The following is a 17,369-nucleotide window of genomic DNA, read 5'->3' as shown; positions in this document are numbered from 1 at the left end:
TAAAATCATCACCTTCTCAAGGCTTGTTTTATTCTTCATCCTCCTCTTTACATCTGAAAGCCTTTTGTGACTCTGATTGGGCTACTTGCCCTGATACTCGGCGTTCTATCACCGGTTACTGTATTTTTCTTAGTGAATCATTGGTTTCCTGACGAAGTAAATAGCAAAGCACTGTTTCTAGATCTTCTTCTGAGTTGGAATATCGAGCTATGGCCACTGTTACTTGTGAACTACAATGGCTTAAGTATCTTTTGACTGATCTTCAGATTCAGCAGCACAAACTTGCTCTGCTGTTTTGTGATAACCTTTCTGCAATTCAAATTGCACAGAATCATGTCTTTCATGAGCATACGAAGCATATCGAAATTGATTGCCGCATTGTGCGAGAAAAATTGTTAGCTGGGCTTCTTCATCTTCTTCCTATCTCTTCTACAGCTCAATTAGCGGATGTTTTCACCAAGCCCCTGCCTTCAACTCAGTTTCATCATCTGGTTTCCAAGCTTGGTGTTCACAATATTCACACTGCAGCTTGAGGGAGGCTATTACGGTTTATTATTTATACTATGTTCCCTCATGTAGCTAATTATTTCTTTGTTTTCTGTTATTCCATCTAGGAGTTCACACTTTTAGCTTTCCCCTTTTTACTCTGTAACGTTTCTTTGCGTTTCCCAATATCGCTATATAAGCGTTCATTGTTGTTGTATTCAGTAAGAGAATGATTTAATCAAAATACAAATTCTTCTCTTCTTCTTCTTTATCAGATATTACTTTTATTTATTTGTAATAATTAAATTGTAGTTAAAATTATAAGACATCACCCATCAGCTTCAGTTGCGCGGCTGTCAAGTTGTTTCTCGTTGCAGTTTGTGCTCGTTAGATTCTGAAATGTTGGACCACCTTTTTGTCTCTTGTTGGTTTTCCAAATTTATTTGGCATGGTGTTAGCTCATTGTTTGGAAGACGAATTAACACAGACTCGACTCTTAAGAATCTGGTTGATCATGCTGTTATTCAATGTTTCAGTACTCAAATCGCTGATTTGTGGACGGCAGCAATTGTTAATACAATTTGGGCTATATGGCTTGCTCGTAATAGGTCCATTTTTTAGGATGGGAGGGTTGATACTTCCGTCACGCTGAGACGGATTTGGGGAGCTGTTCGTGAATTTGCTCACACTGGACGAGGCTCCGTTTGGAATTCGCTAGTTGAACTTCAAATCTTAGGTGAGCTCGGGATTGAAAAGCGTCTTGCTAAGGCTCCACACATTACTCCGATTTTTTGGCAACCACCTCTGAGGGATTCGATTAAGATCAATACTGATGCGTCTGTCACGGGTGCTCCTGGTCCTGCGGGTTGCGGAGGTATTTATCGCTCGCATACTGGCATGTGCCTTGGTGCGTTTGCATTTCCGATTGAAAGTTCCTTTGTTTATCTTGCTGAACTATCTGCTGCTATTTACGCCATTGACATGGCTATCAGCAAAGGTTGGCGGAAAATTTGGCTTGAAAGCGACTCAATGTATGTTGTGCAGATGTTCAAATCTAAATCTTGTTCGGTTCCTTGGTTGCTTAGACAAAAATGGTTCAATTGTTTAAATCAGATCGATTCTGTGGCTTTTGTGGTGTCTCATATTTTTCTTGAAGGAAATCATGTTGCGGATTCGCTTGCAAATTATGGACGGACGGCAACAGCTTCGACTTGGTGGGATGTTGTCCCGGATTTTTGTGGATCGGTCTTTTTTCATGATCGTGTAGGACGTTGCGTTTATCGCTTTTCCTAATTCTTTGGCTTCATTTTATTCTTTATTCTTTTTGTATTATGACATTTATTTACTCTTTTAATAAATTTGGTTCGGGGCTTTTTTTGGGTCTGTGGTGGGGGTGCCAGCATAGCTGGGATGTCCGCCGCTTACCCTTTCTCACTAACCAATCTTTAATAATAATAAAAAAGTACAATGAATTTTTTTTTTTTTTTGCAAGCTTTCTGCAATTTTCAGACTGTCCAGTTTGTAAAACTCGGACTATCATTCCGGGAGTCAAACTGCCGGATTGATAGGTTGACTAGTGTAAAATTAAAAATTATTTAAAAATATTCATAATTTTTGAAATTGTTTTAAAAAATATAATAAATTAATCCTTAACCCTAAGACTATATAGAATCGATGCATAAATTAGGTATACCATTTATTAACCGACTATATTGAACACAGTTGAAATGAATAATATTTTATTAACCGAGTTTTATTTTTAGAACTGATTTTTTTTTTGTCATCAGAGATTTAATATGATAAAATATAAAAGATAAACGACTTAATGTATGATATAAAAAATCAAGAGTTTGATGACAAAATAAATGAAAGATGAGGGACTCGTGATGATGTTTACAAAACAATTAACATAAAACCGTTTAGTTATTTATGGTAAAATGTATGATTTTTTATTTTATGAAAATGTATTATTATTATTATTTTTTGAAACAAGATAAAATGGGTGGGAGCATTCCTTACTTGTTAAACTCTGTTTTAAGCCGGTGTAGTTGCGGCAAGCAAGTAAATTCAAATTCAATAGTAAAAAGGAAAGTCTCATCGTCCTAGGTAAAAGGTTAATTGTTAGTTATATCGGATTCAAATCCTTCTTCATTGCCATTGCCTTCTTTCTTCTCGACCAGTAAGCTAAGGCATGATCATTCTCATTCAAGTCGGTGTGGACATCTAAGCCCGGTCCTTACTTCGATCAATAATGAACAAAAGAAAGGGGTCAGATTTAGACCTGTCTACGGGCCCGGGTACCCGCCCGGCCCGTCCAGGCCCGTGTCCCTTGGACCGGGCTTGGACAATAAAAATTGTTCATCGGCCCAGCCCGGTCCAGGTCCGCCAAAGCCCGCCTATTTTTTGGGCGGGCTTGGAATTAATAAAAATAACACGGTCCGGCCCAGTCCGGCCCGGCCCGCTTATTAATATTAATTAATAAATATATATTTATATATTAAATATTTATTTTTAAGTATAATATTTATTTTTTTATAATTAACAATTATATATATATATATTTAGGTGGGCTTATATGGGTTGGGCTCGGGATTTGATTTTTAAGCCCGAGCCCACCTAAATTAATTGTGGGCTGGACTGGGCTTGGGCTGAGCATTTTTACTTAAAAACCCGACTGGCCCAGCCCGAGCCCGGCCCAGCCCGGTCCATGGACAGGTCTAGTCAGATTCCTCAACCAGTGTATGGTGAAGCAATGCAGGGCCCTTTCAGGCGAAACATATACAAACAGAATAAAAATAAAAATAAAAACCCCTATAGCACGATCTATGCGATTTAAGTAAATTGAAAGTAAAGTACCTTAAAATTAAAGAGACTGGCCAAAGAGTGATGGGATCAAATCTTGCAATGATGACGAATATAGAATGGCCGATGAACAATAAAGTGCTAGCTAGATGAAAATTTTTCTCGCCTTTTTAAAACTTATGTTATGTAATTCTAAAATGGATTGAGTTATATATATATATTCAAAATAAAATCTGATTTTATTTTCTTTCCTTATAAGATTGGATTATATATTTATGTTAATTGGATTTTATATTTAATAATAATAATATTCCATAACAGTAATATTTAATTAATTAGTTTTGATTTTTATTTTTATCACTTTCAATTTAAATATATATATGTATAAATATGGTAATTAGATTCTAATTAAATTCAATATTCCATAATAGTCATATTAATTAGATCTGATTTGGCGAACGCTATCCGGATGCCTCCCAGCGCTAAAAGCTCTCACCTCCCAGAGGGTTCGGATTAGTAGTGTGTGTCCTATGTGTAATCAGATGGAAGAAGACGACTATCACGCGCTAGTCACATGTCAAAAGGCTAGGCTGTTTTGGTGTTTGACGGGTCTGTCGGGGCTGATAGACGGTTGCACGGGGTTCTCGGACTTCTGGCGGAAATTATTGGCTATCAAACCGGAGGATGCCGACATGGCGGCTGTTGGCTGCTGGTTTTTATGGATAAACAGAAATAACCAGGCATGGAATAAAAAATCTTCTACCCCGATTGCTCTTCACTCATTGGCTGTGTCATATCTAGTAAACTGGCGCGCTGCCCAAACCCGACGCCTTGCTGCTGTCGTAGCGGACAGGCCGGCAGAACAGCAATGGCATCGTCCCCCGCACGGCTGGACCAAGCTAAATGTCGACAGGGCGGTTTTTGTGGAGAGGAACTGTACAGGGTTCGGTTTTGTGCTTAGGAACAGCGTGGGCGATTTCGTTGCAGTGGGAAATGGTACCCTTCACTGTCGACTCGATCCGTTTTCGGTGGAGGCCATGACTTGCCGTGAAGCGTTAAGCTGGTTAAAGGAGACGGGTAGATGGAATGTGCTAGTAGAGTCTGATTCCCAATTGCTAGTGTATGCTTTACAGCGAGAAACTAGCGGCAACTCAGCTCTTGATCCAATCATTGAAGACTGCAAATTCTTATTAAAGGAAAGTGTAAATGTCTCTATTTCATTTGTTCGTAAAACAACCAATCGGGCTGCTCATTCTTTAGCCCATGTAGTTACATCTGGTACTGATAGGACGGTTTGGATTTCTCACCCTCCCCCTGTATCTGTACGGCTCTGCTTTCTGATATATAAAATTCGTTCTTTATTTTCAAAAAAAAAAAATAGATGTGATTTTTTTTATCATTTTGAATTTAAATATTTATGGAAAATAGATTCTAAATTCAATATTCTATAATAATCATATTTAATTGAATATAATTTATTTTCTTTCTTGTTATTTTGAATTTACACATTTATGGTAATTCACCAAAATTCAATATTCCAAAATATGCATATTTAATGTAATCTAATTTATTTTCTTTTATTATTTTCAATTTAAACAATTTATGATAATTGGATTCTAAATTCAATTTTCCACAATAGTCATGTTTAATTGTTTTTGAATTTCAAATTCAAAATAAAATAATGATAATAGATTTATCTATTGGGGAATTGAGTATATAAAGGATACAATGGTATTTTGATATATTTTTTACACAAACAAAAGGAGCCCACTTAAGTCGGTCATTCCGGCTCTCCATAAGCTCCAGTTATACATCATAAATGCATTACCGCCAACCTCGTTCAGCACTGCCCCAACTTTGTGAAACCAGTCCGCTATACTATCAGCTCGACAAGCTTTTTCTGGGTCAATCCCTGATCACTTGGAAAATCAAGAAGCAAGTGACAGTACTAAGGTCTTCCACTCAAGCAGAATATAAGGCTATAGCATCTGTTGTTGCAGAAGTTCAATGGTTAACTTATTTGCTTCAATTTTTAGGAGTTAAACACAAGTTACCAGCTTCATTATTCTGTGACAACAACTCGGCCATCTATTTAATTAGCAATTCAATATTTCATGAGCGTACTAAACACATAGAATTGAATTGCCATTTTGTTAGAGATGAGCATAAAGCAGGATCGATTCATCCTTTAGCAGTTTCCACTACACATTAGCTGACTCATATTCTTACAAAAGTTTTACCAATAAAACAGTTTAAATTCTTGATCAACAAGTTTGGAATTGTAACTATATGTATTCCAGATTGAGGGGGGAGGGATAATAGAGATTAGTTTATAGTTAGTTAAGTTAATTGACTATTTTGTAATATTAAGTTTTAGTTAAGGGTAGATTAGAAGTTTTCTCTTTGTAACTGTTGTATATAAGATGTTAGTTATTCAGCTTTAGATAACTTTTGCATTTTCTCTCTGACAACTAAACTCGTTCTTTTTATGTAATGTTCATCATCTTCATCAATACAATTCAGTTCCTTCTTGTTTTTTATTTCGATCTTTCTATTTATAGTCGCCTATATTAAATCATTACCTCTCTGTAGAAAAGGTTGAGATATGATTAATGAGATAACAAACAAATCAATTGTGTCAAAGTAATAATAATAAAAATATATATTATTTGTAAAAATTCTAACAAAGATATCAACTAATTTTATTCATAATTCAAATGGAATAGATTCTTTTTCATAATTTGAATTAGAGCCTATAGTTTTTTTTAAAAAATATTTGGAGCCTATGTATTGAGTTGGGTAAATTACATACGTGGTGTACAATCTTTACCTGTTATCACACTTTGGTATACAACCTTTAATTTTGTACACTAAAGTGTACAAACTTTAGGTGACCTCCCACTAAAATGTATAACCGGTTTTTGTGACCGGTCAACACAGGTCAATGCTGCCACATCAGCAATCTGACTATTCTAAAAGTAAAAAATTGACACCCCATCATGAAATTACTAAAATAGCCTTGTCACCTTCCTTTAGAACTCCTCTCTCACTCTTTTCCTTTCTCTCTCTAAATCCTCTCTCCTTAACTCATCTCTCTCATATTTATCTATCGAACAACTCTCTCTCTTTAAGTTTCTCTCTCTCAAATCATTGCTGACTATGGAAACATTGGTTGCTTCCCCAAATACGGAACCCGATTTGGCGTGATTTTCTTCTCAATGATGTGTTTGATCAGCAACATGAAAAAAAGCAGGGACCCCGAGATGCTTTTTACATAATAGTTATGCCCTTCATCTACGCCGCCAACTCTCTTCTCAATTCTCTCAAACTCGTCGTCCACTAGATCTCACCGACGTCGCTAGCAGAACCACAACACTCTCTGTATCACCTCTGTACCACAGACCTTGCCAGCGCCACTAGACATTAACGATGATGCTCATAAATCGAAGCATTGAAGAAACTCTCTACATCACCTCTATACCACAGACCTCGTCGGCGCCTCTTAGGGTGGATGTGTTACTGCAAAACGGCTAGAAGGGAGCTTCTTTGAAAAAATTCTATAAATCCTATGATCTAAATTTGCAGTTATAATAAATGGTTGAGTTCTTCATTGCTGATAGGAGATACACTTATATCCATGAATTCAATGCTGAAGCCGTTGATGTTCACCATATTCTAGTTCAGGAAAGTAAAGCAAGGGGTTTATTCTTATGCTTGACAGCCTTTACTCTTTTAGTGAGTTGAAGAAACCCATCTTTAAGAGAGAGAGAGAGTTGAAGAAACCCAGATTTTAGAGAGGGAAAGGGAGAGAGAAGTTGCAGAAAAATGAAAAAATGGTGAAGAGAGAGAGAGGAAAGAGAGGTTTTCGAGAGATAATGTTGGACAAAATAAATTTTAGGAGAGAGAATTGAAAAATTCTTTTTATTAAGGACATAAAAGTAACTTAATAATATGTGGGGACCACTTTTAATTTTTAAGGAGTGAAAATTGATGAGGTGTCACGTTGACCATTGTTTTAGGATATAAATATTAATGAATAAATTGTTTATTTAATCATTTGTTTAATCAGATATATAGCATTAAACTGTAACTATATTTTTTTAACTAAAAGTTGGGACGCGAGGGCAGGTCAGACATCCCAACGAGGTTGGCACCCCCGACGCAGCCCTCAACCCGAATATTATTAAAAAAAAAAAAAAGAATACAAGGGGGGAAAAATAAAAAAATCAAAAAAGGGACAGAAACGGGATTAAAGAAAACGAATGTGCGCAACGTTACATCTGTCATTGAACACAAAACTCCAGCAAGAGTCCGGAGGCACGCTCCACCAAAGACTAGTGCTTGCATTCTGACCGATGCTCGCAAGGTGGTCCGCTGCTTGATTTCCCTCCCTATATATGTGAGTAGCGCGCCAGTTCATCCCGTTAAGCTGCAGTAGACATCTGCACCAGTCCCTCTGTATTCTCCAAGGTACCTCCCGCGATTGCTGAATAAGTTTACTGACTGCGAATGCAGAGTCAGATTCGATCCACAAATTCAACCAGTTCCTTTCCCGTGCTTCATTCACCGCGAAGATGATCGCCTGAAGTTCAGCGATTAGAGCATTCGAGGTCTGCAGAGGCACTGCAAAACAACCAGAAACAAATCCACGATGGTTCCTGAAAATTCCTCCAGCCCCATCGCATCCATTCGAGTCCGAGGCCCCATCTGTGTTTACCTTAAGCCATCCGACCGGAGGAGGAATCCAGCGAACAATTCTGTAGTTCGGTTCAGGAGGCGGACGTGTACTGAAAGTCAAATACAAAGATCCCTCTCTGATTAGCAACATAAGCTTATCTCCTAAATTTTGGATTGAAGGGAGGTCTTCCTCAAAGATGGCTTTATTGCGGATGAACCAGATGTACCAGATACATGTAACAACCGAGAAGTACCATTTCATCCTGGCATTTTTGCTAACCTGAACACCTTTGACCTGATCACAGAAACTGGTGACATTAAAAACTAGAAAACGGACGTTATTAGCACAATAAACCATCCGCCATAGAAACTGCGAGGTGCGACAGTTGAAGAACAAATGCGCTAAGCTCTCTCCCTCCTCCTTGCACAGCTCGCATCTCTGAGCAAAAGCCAGACCACGAGATTGTAGCAATTCCTACACCGCTAACTTGCCATTCAGTAATAACCAGAAGGTTAGCGCACGCCTGGGTGGAATGAAGCGATTCCACAGCAGCTTGCTCCAACTGACAGCCAGACCCTCGCTTTGCAGATTGTCATAGACCTCACCCGTAGTTAAGACCCCGGAAGCAGCAGGTTGCCAAACGCAGCGATCCACATCACCAAATGAGGCAATATTCCTAATATTATTCTGAATATGCGCTGGGAGGAAATTCAGATTGGTCCAACTTCCATTGAGTCTGAACTCATGCAGAGGCCTATAGAGCGAGCCCCGAAGTTTCCTGGGGATGTTCATTTGATCCGCAACAGTCGGAGTTATCCATCTGGTCGTCCAGAAATTTAGGCAGGAAGTGTCCCCGAACCACCAGAACGATTCATCTCTGATAGCAATGAAAGTAGTTTTTACAGAGGACCAGATTGTTGAGTTCGAGATGAATTGCTTTTCCAAACCCGAGATCTCCAAGAACCTTGCTCTGAGCAAAGCGATGATGAAGCTATTTCCTTGCAGCAGATCCCAGCAAAACTTAGCCAGTAGAGCCTTATTAAACAGCTTAAGGTCCTTTACACCCAATCCACCATGCTTCATTTTCCTGCAGCAGATATCCCAAGAAACAGAGATGTATTTCCTTTTGTCCCTGTCCCCAGACCAGAAGAAGTTACGGATAGCTTTGTTAAGCCGTGATATAAGATCAGAAGGCCACTTGTATACCAAAAAGGAGTGCACCAAGGCACCCGTCAAGGAGGATTTTATTAATGTGAGCCTACCTGCAGCAGATAGCGATTGGCCTTTCCAGAGATTAAATTTCCCGAGGAACTTGTCAACAATCGGCTGTAGAACGCGCGATTTGGGCGCCCCTTGAAACAGCGGAACGCCAAGGTAAAAGAAAGGAAGGGAGCCAATCCTAATACCAAGCAGATTAGCAAGCCTATTTCTTCGAATAGCATTAATGAAGTTGCCAAAGTACGCATGTGATTTATCCCAGTTGACAGCCTGATCAGAAATTGACTCATAGAAACTGAAAATCTCCTTGATACACTTCATGTTACGTATCGAAGCTTGACCAAAGATCATCATGTCATCAGCATAAAGGAGGTGTGAAGGAAAGACGGTATTATTGGAGTACCTCATGGGTGCAAAGCTGCCTTCGTCAGTCAGTTTGGAGATCCACCTACTCAGGAAATCCTTTGCAAGCCCAAACAGCGTGGAGGATAGCGGGTCACCCTGTCTAACCCCACAGGAACAACTAAAAAAGCCTTTGATCCCTCCACCAATAGCAATCGAGATTCTCGCTGATCTCAGAATCTCAAGAATCCAATTTCTGAATTTCAGTAAGAAGCCAAAGGAATCCAGAACCGCTAGCAGGAAATTCCAATCCAAAGTATCAAAAGCTTTTTTATATCAATTTTTAGAGCCATATTGCCACCAAAGCATTTCTTTTTGAGAATGTTGACACCCTCCGAAGCTGCTGCTATGCAATGGTGGATGCTTCTGCCTGTTATGAAGCCAAACTAATTATCTGAAACAACTCTGGAGGCAATGGGTGCGATTCTGTCAGAAAGGATTCTGGAGATGATCTTGTAGTTGAAATTCCCCATAGCAACCGGTCTGAATTGCTGGATTTCATTGGCGCCTTCAATCTTAGGAATAAGAGAAATGATGCTAGAGTTCATACCTGGGAGCATATAGCCAGAGTCAAAAAAGCCTAGCACCATATTGCAGACATCTTGACCCACAATGTCCCAACAATGCTGATAAAAGGACCCCCCAAACCCGTCAGGACCTGGCGAGCTATCTTTATTCATGCTAAACACAACCTTCTTTATCTCATCACACGACGGAGGCCTGGTGAGCTCCTCATTGTCAGAGTCAGTTACCACATTTGGTATCACTGAGCTAATCGCATCATAGTTAATATGCCTTATCTCTCTAGTGAATAGCGATTCATAGTAAGAGACCACATGCTGCGCAATCGCACACTCATCAGATACTATAGTATTATCAATTAGGAGACTGGTGAGAGAGTTTTGCACTTTCCTGATTTTTGCAGACCTCTGAAAAAACTTAGAATTTCGATCGCCTGCAGCCAGCCATTTCTCCCTGCCCTTATCTCGGAGAAGCATCTCCTGCCTGAGTAATTGCAGCTCAAGATCATTCTTAGCTTCCTCTTCTTGAGCCATATGAACTTCATTCAATCCCTGCTCAGCGATACGAATCTGAACCTCCTCAAGATTGGACATTGCACTAGCAATGTTGCTTTCAACCCTTCTGAACACATCGCGATTCCAGATACGAAGCTTAGGACGAAGTGTTTTCAACTTATGGCAGAGTAGCTGAGCCGGGGGAAGAGAGATAGAAGAGGCAATCCAATGATCCGACACCAGCCTGTGTAGTGAATCATGTGTTGTCCACATAGAAAGGAATCTGAACCTGCCAACACGAGCAGCTCCAACTCTACAGGCAAGAAGAATCGGGCAGTGATCCAAATTATTCCTGGGAAGGATCGAACACCGGATGTTATCCCAGCTGTCGATAAAAGCCTCATTGACTAGGGCTCTATCAAGTTTGCACTCAACATGATCGGCCCCCATCCTACCATTTGACCAGGTGTATTGAAGACCAGAGCTCTCCACCTCCGTGAAGCCACCTAGATTGATGAATTCCCTGAAATCTCTGCAGCTTGATTGAGACGGAGGTCTGCCAGTTTTTTCATGAGCCCCTCGAACAGCGTTGAAATCACCCAGAACAATCCTCTTTTCACGACTTTCCAAACCTAGGATAGAATCCCAGAGTAGACGGCGCCTAATAACACTGTTACTCCCATAGACAAACGAAATGTGAAATTCCTGCAAGTTCAAACTGTAACAACAGGTGATGTGCTGGTCATGGTTAGCCATAATTCTCAAATTACTACTCAAACCAATTTTACATAAAATCCAGAGAGAGTTACTGTCATTGCTGAAAATAAGTTGAAGGCCAAGAGATCTCCAGAAATGAACCGGGATTCTGTCAGCTTGAATCATAGGTTCAGACAAGCAAACCAGATCCGGGTAGTTTGTTCTGCAAATCATCTTTAAAGATCTTTGGGTACCTATGTTTAGGATCCCCCTACAGTTCCAGTACAGACAAATCATGTAAAGGAGACTCGCAATAAATTCTGACCCTTCAATCGGGAATCAATGGATTTGGCCTTGGACTTCTTCCTAGTGGTGATCCAATCGCTAGACTCTGCTGCATAACCCATGTTATCACTGCTGCTTCTGTTTTTGGAACGAAGAAGGTGCTGCTCCCATTCGGAGGATTCAGCAAGGAAATTCACCTCTTGCTGCGTGTGGTTTTGCTTATCCACTAACAACCCAGATTCAATATCAGCATCATCTTTGCTACTGTAAGTATCATTATCAGCAGTTCCTTTTGGCTTAACGTCTCCCAATTGCGCAGATTTGTGCAGTATCATTTGCCATCTGTTCGAGCCCTTGATTTCAGGATCACCAGCATCCGATTCCCGCTGGTCATGCTTCTCATTCACAACATTCTCCTCCTCATTATCCGAAGTAGGAGATTTACGCCAAACGGATCTGGTCTGCTTATTCTTTGTGGGGTGCAAGTTGAAATTACTAGAGATTCTCCGACATTGGGCTGGTGAATGACCAATAGAGGAGCAATTCCCACAAAATGAGGGGAGATTCTCGTAGTCAACAAAGGTCCACTGCTTATGCTTATCCGTGTCAACCCGAATTTCAGACTGGAGCTCTCTTGAGAGGTCGACATCGATTAACACTCTTGCGTAATGCCCAAATTCCCCATTAACCATATTCTGGTCAAAGCGAATTGGAACACCAATGGCTCTAGCAATGCTAGCAAGGATCCTGAGATCACAAAATTCCCAAGGCAGATTATAGAAGCGAACCTATACCTGAGCAGAGGTGTTCTTATGAAGGTCAGGGTTGAAGCCAGGGGTCCAAGGAAAGAAACGGATAAAGCCGGGCTTCAGAGCAAATTCCCCAATCCCCCAAATGGCTTGTACAGCTCCTTCATTTGGCATGATGATTTGATAGAAACCTTTCCCTAAAGATATCAATTGCCAATCCAAGTTACGTTTCCATACCTTATTCAGAATCAGCTTGAGGTCTGCATGTTTCCAAGGTTTTTCCCCTTTGTTTAGTGTGACCCTTCCAATTACAGAGTGTTGAACCGACTTTATTCTTTCCTCGTAAACATCTTGCTGAATACGCACTACTCGGAATCCACCCTCTTCGGATATGGTGGGCAGAGAGGGAGCCGAAACTGCTGTGGAAGATGATGATCCCCTTACAGCATCAGCAAATGACGGCCGAGAAACTGGTGGAGCCCCTTTCCTGTCACTCGAATCCGAAAAAAACTTAGAGAACTTGACAAAAGCTTTACGATCAAATAGGTGGGCAATATCGGACGGTGAGGCACCGGCCGCCGGAGAGGATGAGGTAGCGACCATCCTAGGGCATCCTCCAGTATATATTAATATAATGGGTTTCAAATCACACTTATACCATCTTTCATAAAGAAAGTAACCCTAAGTTTATTTAAGTAGTTATAAAGTGTTCATACAAGCATGAAGTGAGACTGTGCTTTATAATAGACCAATAGACTTAAAGTAAACCCAAGTCAAGTAATATGTTATAGGGGTTGGCATATTACTGTTGAGACTTGCATGTAACAGTGTTTTTTGTCGAGACAGAAAGCTGATCTCACAAGCTTTAGATATTCAGATATCTAGACAGTTACATGGATCCGGTGAAGGAGTTCATTAGGATTGGGACCCGACTTGAGATAACAGAATGGATTGATTTATCTAATGTGTCAACTGTTCATCTCATTGGTATTAGTAGGTATAACTAATCCTCAGACTCAAACATTCGTTAATTAGTGATTCTAGATTATGGAGTCTTATACTTTGATTCTGTGCGAGCACGATCCAACAAGTGAGAGCATGGGGTGTGTGAGAGCAGGGTTGGGTATCACACAAAGTGATTGCAGAATAGTTAATGTCAGATTGAGCATTCGTCACTCCCGATAAGTGGGAGATATATCCAAATGGCCGCTTGTGGTGAATTGACTGAAATCCTTGCAAGGTGATAGAGTTAAGAGTAGAAATGAACATTTCACTTAACTTATCTTTCAGAGTGAATTCAACCTGTACAAGTAAAACCGGACTCTTTGTTATATGTAACCTTGACACGTTCCATGGTTATAAGGAATTGACCGACAGGATATAGTTGATGAAGGTGTTAAGCCCAAATATACCTAAAATATTATCAATGATTACATCAATATTGCTACGAATTTATGCTATTTATAATTGTTTAGAAAGCTTTTACTCTCGAATATGTTTCTTTCTTGTAAGGTACATAAATATTTGGTAAAATCCAAATAGGAACGAAAAGAGCTCAAAAACAGAAGAAAAACCCTACAAAAGGAGTCGAAGATGACGAGAATTAATAAACGCCAAGTCGAGGACAAGAACAAAAGCCGAAGAAGTGAAAAATGTTCTGTGCCGCGACCGCGGCCCCCAAATTCTCATTCGCGACACGCGTTCTTCAGCTTCTCCTTTCCTTCGTTCGAAGACCAATTGATGCTCCCCCATTCTCAGTAGAGAATTTAATATTCTCGGTACGAGCAGGAGTCTATAAAAGCCTAGTTGTACACTTTCGTTTTCGACGAAACACGATCGTTCGGGTGGATAAAGACGTCATTTCACAATGGATACGATTCTTCACAACGGACACGACACTTCAATCAAGGCTCTTCAACATATATAAATAAAGAGTTGATGGAGAGTTGAAGATATGTAGAAGAAAGAGATTAGTATAGAATTTATGCAGAAATTTCGAGTCAAGTGATTCAGAAGTTAGATTTCGATTCTGTAAAAAGCAATATGCTGTACACACATTTTTTATTCAATAATAACAAGTTCAGTAGCGTTTAGACATTATTCCAATTTAGTTTTCATTTTGGTAGTAGACCGACCCAGTCTCTATTACGAAGATTCAACGAGAAGATTGAGTAGAGGATCCGCCCCTGAGCCTGACAAACTCTAACGAAACCCAAGGAAAGGATTGACAACCCGTTCACTTGCAAGTCGTCGAATGTTTCCATGCTCCATGTTCTCTGTAAACTTGTATCAATTTATATTTCATCTAATAAAGTCTGTTCTATTCGATAGATTTTTATGCAGCACTTTGGTAAAGGATTCGAAGTGGATGCTGGTGTTTTCATTAAAACGTATTTAATTCAAAATCTTTACAAGAAAACTTTGTTGAACACTTAGGCAAATTATTATCTCGAAAGAGTTTTAATTTGATTAAGGGCAATTATCCCGGATAGGGTTTTGTCATGTTCAAAGCCAAATAATTAGAGGTTCCGTCATTTATTTCATCTTTATAATTCATACAAAGTTTAAAGTTGTTTTCTTTGCTTAATGCAAACAAATACATTTGTTTACTTTTCTAAAAAGTACTAAACGTTCCTATCTTGCAAATTCATTCTTAAATCAGAGTATTTTCTAACATCTTCATACTCTAATCTGATTCTCATTCTAGCAATTTCAAAACCAAAACCGATTAAACGATTTTCCATATTATAAACCTTAAAAGTAAATTTAACCGATTCTAAATAAGTTTTGTTTAAAAAACGTTCCCTGTGGGATCGATATCTTTTATTACTACAAGCGTATACCGTGCACTTGCGAAATCGCCCAACAGAAGGATCGTATTATACTGTACCTAATACAGAAAGGTTAACGTCAGTTATCAACCTGACTTCTTAATTGCTCTAGGGGAATATCATAGGTTCTGCTAGTAACAGCTCGCGACGGTATTTCGTTATATATATGTTGGAATTAATCGTGGTGAATAATTTCAAAGGATATATACGGCTAGTGGCAATAAAGAACCTAATGGGTCGCATATGGGACTTGGAATCGGAGGACGAAAATGTAATTAGTGAGACACTATATATATATGGGCCGAAATTTGTAGATTAATTAGGGATAAATTAATTTGATTATGGTTATGAATTAAATTGAAGGCTTATCTGATAATATTAATTAGAAGTTTTTATGTGATTGAAACTCTAATTAATTATCCCTAACATTAATATTATTAATTTGATTAATAATAATTATCTAGATATACTTAGTTATTATTTAGATAATAGTAAAGTGTTTATTTAATTATCTAATTAGTAATCCTATTCCCAATAAGATTCTAATTAATTAATTACCTAACACAACTAGGATTAGGATTTTGAGAAGTTTATAAATAGACTCCCTAGCCTACATATTTCGCCCAATATAATAAGGAGGCAAGAGGAACCGTTCCGAAACCGTCTCGGCTAATTACAATCTTTCTTACTCTCTCTTTGATCTCGTATCGATTTCTGTTAGAGGCAATCATTGCGATTGCTATTATTAAGATTGATTACTGATTAGTTATTCTTTTCTGTGTTGTTTGTTTTGTTGTTCTCATGAAAGAAGAAAAGACAAACAAAAGGAGAAATTCGTTTTGTTCCTCCTACATCAGGTCAGTTCACATTTTCACGGATTCCCGTAGATTGAACAGTCGGATCGTCACGATTTTTGGATAGGAGCTTCTGGACATATTCTTCCTTGTTTTCACCGTTGGGATTTTCATTCGGAGGTCTGGAAGGTCTATTCGGGTAGGGGGCAGATTTGTTGACAGATTCTATTCTTTTGAAGTTGTGGGCACTTCGTTTGCAACGGTAGATAGATCGTCATAAAGGTATTTCGTTCTATCCCTCTTTATATGAAATAACAATTAATAGATCTTGGAAAAATGAAATAGATAAAATAGATAAAATTTTATAATTCCGCTGCGCCTAGGCTTGTCTATTTTCCTCTCACGCGCCATTAGCTTGTCGTCGAATCCATTTGATTGGGTAAGAGTCATTAGCAATCAAAATCTCCTTGCACTTCCTGATTATGTCTCCAAATTCTGAGATATTGATGCGCCTCACGGCGTTCGGTACCGCAAGGCTCACTAAGGGATAAGTGTACCCCGTCGTTATCAAGTAATAAAATCTGGAAAGTCCAGGTATCGAATCCATAGGATTTATTCCTGCAAGTATCGAGCTACTTGGTCTCAGGTGTTATCTAGGCTTTGGGGGGTTTGAGTTTGGTTTAATTAAGTTAATCTACTCCTAGTTGAATTACTCTACTCCTAGCTAAGTTATTCTAATTCTAATTAAGTTATTCTACTCCTAATTAAGTTAAACTACTCCTAGGTGATATTTCACTAATGCAATTTCCCGAAGGAACATGGTATGAACGATAATAATGAAGATAGATTATTAGGTCAATTGATTAAAAACTTAATCTAAGTCACTTGTATTTAAAGCGATTAACCCTACTTACCCTCTTGAAGTCCCTAGTGCGTGATTCCCTTGTAAGGCCGAAACTAGGTCTAAGGCTCAGCTATTTGGGCTTAATCAATTAAGAGGTCGTCAATCTCCTAGGCTCTGACTAGGTCATATTCAGCTCACAATATATGCCTACTAGATTTTGGGGCTTTTGAATGAGTTAAACCAATTAAATAAAGCGTAAGAAAAACATTAAATAGATAAATTATAGAACAAAATAAGAGCTAAAATATTATTAAAGATGAAGAACATTGTCACGGGATGCAATTAGCTTAGGATTCATAGACTGTATCAAAGGGTACAAACATATTTAGATGAAAGGAGATAGAAAATCCCTTTCAGGGAACCTGTCTACCCTGCAGCCGGCTTCTTAGGACTTTGGGCTTAATCAACTAAGAGGTCGTCAATCTCCTAGGCTCTGACTAGGTCAGATTCAGCTCACAATATGTGCCTACTAGATTTTGGGGCTTTTGAATGAGTTAAACCAATTAAA

Source organism: Euphorbia lathyris, chromosome 6 (assembly GCF_963576675.1).
Source record: "Euphorbia lathyris chromosome 6, ddEupLath1.1, whole genome shotgun sequence".
NCBI classification, from domain to species: Eukaryota; Viridiplantae; Streptophyta; class Magnoliopsida; order Malpighiales; family Euphorbiaceae; genus Euphorbia; species Euphorbia lathyris.
Note: the sequence above shows the minus strand (reverse complement) of the source record.